Here is a 6766-nt window from a genome sequence, read left to right as displayed (position 1 = left end):
CTTGTTTTGTCTTAAATTGTCCCCCCAAGCAATAGCAGTGGTGGAGGTCGCGTCAATCCCGTCGAGGCATAGCATCCATTTTCTCTACTCGGATCTTGTACGCATCGCTTCCATTTTGGAAGTTCCTTTTCTTTAACTGTAAAAATTGTTGTAATAGGAGTAGTGACTCTGATAACGATACTTAAATTATAAGTTTATTTTGTATTTGTAGGGTCTGAGACCCTTTTTAGTTGTGGTAGAGGCGGTTGAAGTTTTTAGAAGTTTTTTTACAGGTTCTATAAATTTTGGGTTAGTCCATTTTCAGGGGAGGTTTTGCCTAATTTTCGGTAGGATTTTCCTTGATTTTTGGATCCCACAGGACCTCTCCAGGTTTCAGGGTGGAATCCGAGAGCGGTCCTATCAATGGAGAAGAGAGGTAAGCCTCTCTTTTATGTCATCTCTCCTAGCCACTTAATGGACTAGATTCATCCATCTTAAATTGATGATCCTCCTTCACCCATTCATTTCCACCAATCACCATCTTCTTTCTTTTTGCACTATTGATTGCCCCAAAGTCTCTAACATTATGTGACTTACCCCATGTGACTTATAAAAGTCAAAAGCTTTTTGACCAATATGTCATCTCAATACTTAATCATACGACTAACACTTTAATCAACAAGTTTAGTGTTTAGGTTAGGACTAATAATTAACTAATTAATCATTTATCTTAACTTATAATATAACATTAATTATTCTCTAATAATTAATGATTTAGCCTTGGGTCAACAAGCCCAAGCTTTGACTTTCCAGTCTTACTTTCTAAGTAGATTAATTAGCTAATTAATCCTACTTAAGAAAAGATTATGTCAAGTGACTACCCTAAATTAATCACTTGATTTATGGACTTACTAATTATTCTCATCAACTAGCAACTAAGTTATTAGAGCTTCATGGTCTCCATTAGTATCTCACAGTTAAGTGAGCTCACACTAAAACAATACTAGGATGTGTCACCCACTGGGAAGTGTACGTCAACTCTCAGTCTTAGGCAATACCAACTATCACGATAGTTGCGATCAATAATCGAACATATTGATCTATCATCCTTTCCTTTTGGTCTCCAACATACTTGTATGTGTGTGAGCCTTTAAGTTTTTATTTAATATGACAGTAGGATCACAATTAACCTAAAACTCTTTCTAGTTAATTGTTATTTAGACTCTACAGACCACATTGACACCTAGCCACAGTTTATGGCCCCCAAACCAAATAGAATTGAGCCTCGAACCTATTCAATTATGATTATAATACAGTACAGTCCCTTCTCTCAACAATATCCAAATTACATCCTTGGTATGAAATTCGTGTCAAAAACCTATTACAGGATATAATCATATATGTGACTCTGATGCTCTGGCCACAGACTTTGCCAGTCTTTCTATCCTGTGACATCTTCTTCTTTACAGAAGGTGAGAGATTTCATGTTGTACACTCACATGCCTCCATGTGTGTGTCAATGCACCCAACGTACACATGTAACCCATGCTTGATTGCGTAGGTTCATTTTGTGCGGTCAAAGTATACTGAACACACACATAAAACATCGGTGGTGTCTAAATTCTGAGAACTAATTAATATCTATCATAACCACAAAGTTCCTATTTGACATGCCATAAAGCTCCATCTAGGATTCTCTATTCGGTCAATTCAATACACGTGTCTCCAAGCACGCACCCACATACCTGCTCAAGTGTTCCTAAACTGTGACATGAGACTCACCAACCCAGAGTAAGCAAGTGTATGTGTTAGTCTTGAATTATTGGAATGTTAATGTTCAGTTAACATTCACTTCATTGACTAGGAACGTTTAGGCCCTGTTTGTTTTACCTTCTTAACATAGATTGGCTTAGTTAAAACCTTAAGCCCATGTTTGGTGAGCTTGGGATTAAAAAAAGTGGGGCTTAGTGAATCCTCTCTAACTTAAATGAGCCTTCTTAGGTGGGCTTAGTGAAACTCATGAGAAAGTGGAGGTTTAGCTAAGAACCTCCTTGGCTTGTACTACCTAAGATGCAAACTTAAAAAAAAAAAAAAACACGGTACTTTGTATTTGAGTAATCTAAACTGAATGAGAGAGAGAGAGAGAGAGAGAGAGAGAGATAAGAACTGGGCAGCAGTGACTGGTAATTTTACATGTAACATTTTTCTGGGTTTTCTTTTCACTGAGTATGTTCTGGTTTTTTGGGTAATTCTTTTGGGTTTTCTTGACATTCATAATATGGGTGTGTGGTTGTTTTATGTTCTACAGATTCTGGAACCCATCTCTTGTACCTCCAGCAACATCACAGAGCGAAATCGGTGAGTTCTCTTCAAAATTCCTCTCCATATCTAGGTTTGTAAGTGGGTAGTTTTGTAGACATGTGATTATGTAGAATCTGACAGGTGGAATTTCTTGGTATCCATCATTTCAATCAATCTCTCTGGGTTTTGTGTTTTCTCAATTCTAAGCAAAGTTAGAGTTAGAGAGGAGGATTTGAATTTAATTCCATACCATAATTCATTCGGGGATAGTGGACGTCCACTTGTGGGAGGAGATTGAGCACATAATAATTGAACTAAATTTCAATAGAATGATGGGTCGTGGTGGTTCCGGGAAAGGTTTGATATGATTTGTTGAGTTAGAGTAAATGTGCAAGATTCATTTTTTTCATTGATTTTATTGATGATATGTTCACGCTTTTTGGAATGGCTTAGTCCAAATTATTTGGGGTTGATGAAAGATACCATGGTCAGTGAGTAGGGTGAATAGAAATTGCCTGCTTTGCTTTTATCAAACTATGGATGAGAGAGAAATTAATCAAAACTGATAGAAGGAAAAGTAGGATTTCAAATATGTCTGGACTTCTTGGGAAAGTCATTTATCTGGTTTATATGTAGTTGCTTGAGAAAAGAACATTAGTCCATGATCTAGTTACATATTGTTTGTTTTTATACATACAACCATTGTTTTTTCCATGTTTTAGTATATATTATTGGAACAACTTTTTCGGATACAAAGTCTATTGGGATCGTTGCTTCAATTTAGTTTTCCTATCCTTGTCTTTATGTTCTGTTTTTTCTTGCTGCTTCCTCTCTGGACAACTTTTGTATATAAATTTGGTAAACTAAATCATCTTCGTTTGTATATAAAATTTTAAAACTAAATGTGGACTTCTTTCTTTTTTATCTTAACAAAATATAGAACTAAATCATCTTTGTTTGTATGTAAATTTTTAGATATGGATCGAAGATCAATTTGTTGATCTTATTGTTGGAGTTTTGGAACTTAGAGACAATGTGTGCTTGCACGCTTCTTGTGTTGATGATGCTAAAATCAAAACGGAGACATATTGAAAGACGATCATTGAATAATCGTGCATTTGTGAGACATCAGACTCGTTTGCGTTATCTAGATAGCATAATAGGGAATAGTGACATAGATTGTGTGAATAAACTTAGAATGGATAGAAGGACATTTGGTCTATTATGTGAGTTATTTCGCCATGATAGGAGGATCAAGAATGATGGTGTGGTGTCTATTGAGGAGGAAGTTTGTATGTTCTTACATGTACTTGCACATTATGTCAAGAATTGTACCATTGTCGGTAGATTTTTCCGATCGGGAGAGACCGTCAGTAGGTACTTTAATTCAGTGTTGCAAGAAGTTTTGCGATTGCAAGGTAGACTATTGAAGTCCCAGATCTCGTACATGACAATAGTACAGATAATAGGTGGAGAGTTTTTAAGGTATGTTCTCATTTTTTTGAAATTCCTAAAAAACTCATTTATTCTCTTACTTTTGTATGAAGTAATGAAAATTTACCATTTTATTATCTAGAATTGCTTGGGAGCATTAGATAGAACTTACATAAAAGTGCGGGTAGCTGCAGTTGACAAGCCAATATATCGAACAAGGAAGGGTGAAATTGCAACAAATGTGTTGAGTGTGTGTTCAAGAGACATGCAATTCATATTACCGAGTTGGGAGGGTTCCGCATCGGACTCTAGAGTTCTCCGTGATGCGATAACTAGGCCCAATGGGTTAAAGGTTCGCACCGGTAAGGCTATTAGTTATTGTCCAATCTATAAGGTAGTTTAAGTTTTGTATGTATACATACACACGCTAATAAGAGTTATCATTTTGGTTATTAGGATATTATTACCTTGTAGATGGTGGTTATACAAATGGTGAAGGATTCCTTGCACCATATAGAGGAACAAGGTATTACTTATCCGAATGGAGAGATGGACATACACCTTCCAATCATGAGGAGTTTTTTTAACATGAAGCATTCATCGGCAAGGAATGTAATTGAACGTTGTTTTGGATTGATAAAAGCTAGGTGAGCCATACTTATGAGTTTGTCTTTCTATCCAATAAAGATCTAATGTCGAATAATAACCGCTTGTTGTCTTCTACATAATTTTATTAGAAGAGAGATGTCTAGTGATCCAATGGAACATGCAATAAATGACCTTGAAGATGAAGAAAATGTGATGGAAGGTCAAATGCTTGGTACTGTTGGATCCTCTGACGAATGGACTGCAAAGAGAAATGACATGGCTTTAGAAATGTATAATGAGTGGAGGGAAAGGGATGGGTAGCCATAACCATTTTTATGTATTTTCTTATGAATGGCATCCTCTGTTTGTATTTGCTCATGTATTTGCTTAACAATGTATTTGTTTGTATTGCTTTTTTAGATATTGTTTGTATTTGCTCAAGAATGTATTTGTTTGTATTTTCTTTTGTGATATACAAATTGAATTAATTTTGGTGTTGCATTGTAATATCTGCTCATGAATGAGAGTTGCAGGTGTTGTAGTGCAAATTGTGGATATTTGTGATTATTGCATTAACTTTGAGTGTATTTGGATGTTTAGGAATGGGAAGTGAGAGTACTCAAATTTCTGAACAAGTGAAGAAAAATACTAGGAAGAAATGGTTGTCATTTGAAGAAGAAGCTTTGTTAGCGACTTGAGAATTTTGTTGCTCGAGGCCATCGATGTGAAATAGGTAGTTTCAAACCTAGTACCTTGAAAGAAATGGAGAAAGCTTTGGAACTTGTATGTCCGACCTCTAATATCAAGGTGAATCCACATATTGAGTCCAAATTGAAGAAATGAAAAAAAAATAAAAAAATAATAGTATAATCTATGACATGTCGAACACAAGTGGATTCGCATGGAATGATGTAAAAAAAGTGCATTGAAGTGGACATTGCATGGAATACTTATATGCAGGTACATGTTTTCCATATGAATTTTATTTTGATTATTATTGACCTTGAAATTAAACCAATGTTTTTCTTATTTTATTATAGCATCATGGTGATGCAAAACCATGGAGAAACAAATCTTATCCATTATATGATAGACTTGCTAATATATTTGGAAAAGACCGTGCTACTGGAAAATGAGCCGAAGCTCCTATTGATATGATGGAGGAGGAAGACCAAAATTAGATTGATGATATTGGAGCTGAGAATGTTGCATCTTCTATGAACAAAGATGGTAGCCAATCTAAAATTAGTCAAAGAAAGAGAAAAAGAGCTTCTGGAACCTCAGGTGATGGATCAGAAAACTTAGTTGTTGCATTGCAAAAATTATTTGAAGAATCTGGAAAAAGAATGGAAAAGGTCACTGTGGTCATAGTTCGAGGTACTGAAGATTATTCTGACATTGCCTTAGAACTCAAGAATATGAGACTTCCGAAGTGATCTATTAATCTACTAATAAGTCGTTTAATAGTAGTTCCATCTATCACTTTATTGTGAAAGACCAGATTGGCCCGTTCTGCCATAAGTACCTCCCTATTTCACTGAGTGGGGTTCGACAATGGGTTTGAGTCAATGATTGGAAAACTTCCTTTTCTCGATCTTGATTCGTATAGAAATTCAAGAACTATGGTCCTAGGTGAACTGGAGAAACCCAAAATCACACGGGTGTCATAGAATTAGATACTATATGATTAGGTACCATATGAGTAGGCTCGGCAAAACCCTTGGATAGCTTCTTCGATTTCTCGATAAAGAGAAATATGACCAACTATAGTTCAAACGTATATACAAAATTTTTTATTTTTTTTTATACTTCTTACTATTACATAGTGCCCATAAATCTCATGATAGGTACCCAAAGATTCATAGTGAACTTCGATGAGAATTTCTCTTAAAGTAATAACGCGTTGATCTAGTCGCCACCGGAGTCACCTAGGGATCAAATAAAGGCATTAACTCTCATTTTGGAAAAACCTCAAACTATCTCAGTGTTCAAGTCATTAGATGATAGTGTCGAAAAAGTGTTTGTCCAAGATTTGCTAGGCAACAATGCTTGAGGATGATGTGCTTATATGGTTTTCATTGTGTTGTGGACTATGAACTAATTTTATTTTTGTGTTGGATAGACTCGATGATATGAGAATTTTGTATTGGATAGGCACTATGATATGGGGATTTGTAATTTTGTTTTTGAGTTGGATAGCCTCTATGATATAGAAATTGTGCCTATATGAAAATTGTATGTTGAAAACTTTGATGAAGAATGAAGTATGTATCTTTTGAGAATTGTTGTTGTTGCTTGTTTAATTTTTTTTTTTAATAGCAGTTGCTTGTTTAAAATTTTAATAATTATTATCCAACTTTGCACCAAATATAGGACAATACTATTTTCATTATTCAGGTTGTTAGTCCTGCAATGCACCAAACATAAAGACAATTCTTAGCTAGCTTAGTCTATGCCAAGCCAG

The 6766-nt window shown here is 35.2% G+C and overlaps 2 pseudogenes; both read left to right on the top strand.

The window, feature by feature from the left end:
- Positions 1-3254: 3254 nt before the first annotated feature.
- Positions 3255-4623, top strand: LOC147283581 (uncharacterized; annotated as a pseudogene).
- Positions 4624-4904: 281 nt separating this feature from the next.
- Positions 4905-6355, top strand: LOC147283580 (uncharacterized; annotated as a pseudogene).
- Positions 6356-6766: the final 411 nt, after the last annotated feature.

The sequence above is a fragment of the Dryas octopetala genome, chromosome 5 (assembly GCF_963921425.1).
Source record: "Dryas octopetala chromosome 5, drDryOcto1.1, whole genome shotgun sequence".
Lineage (NCBI taxonomy): Eukaryota > Viridiplantae > Streptophyta > Magnoliopsida > Rosales > Rosaceae > Dryas > Dryas octopetala.
The sequence above is the reverse complement of the archived record's forward strand: the minus strand, read 5'-3'. Positions and strand labels throughout refer to the sequence as shown.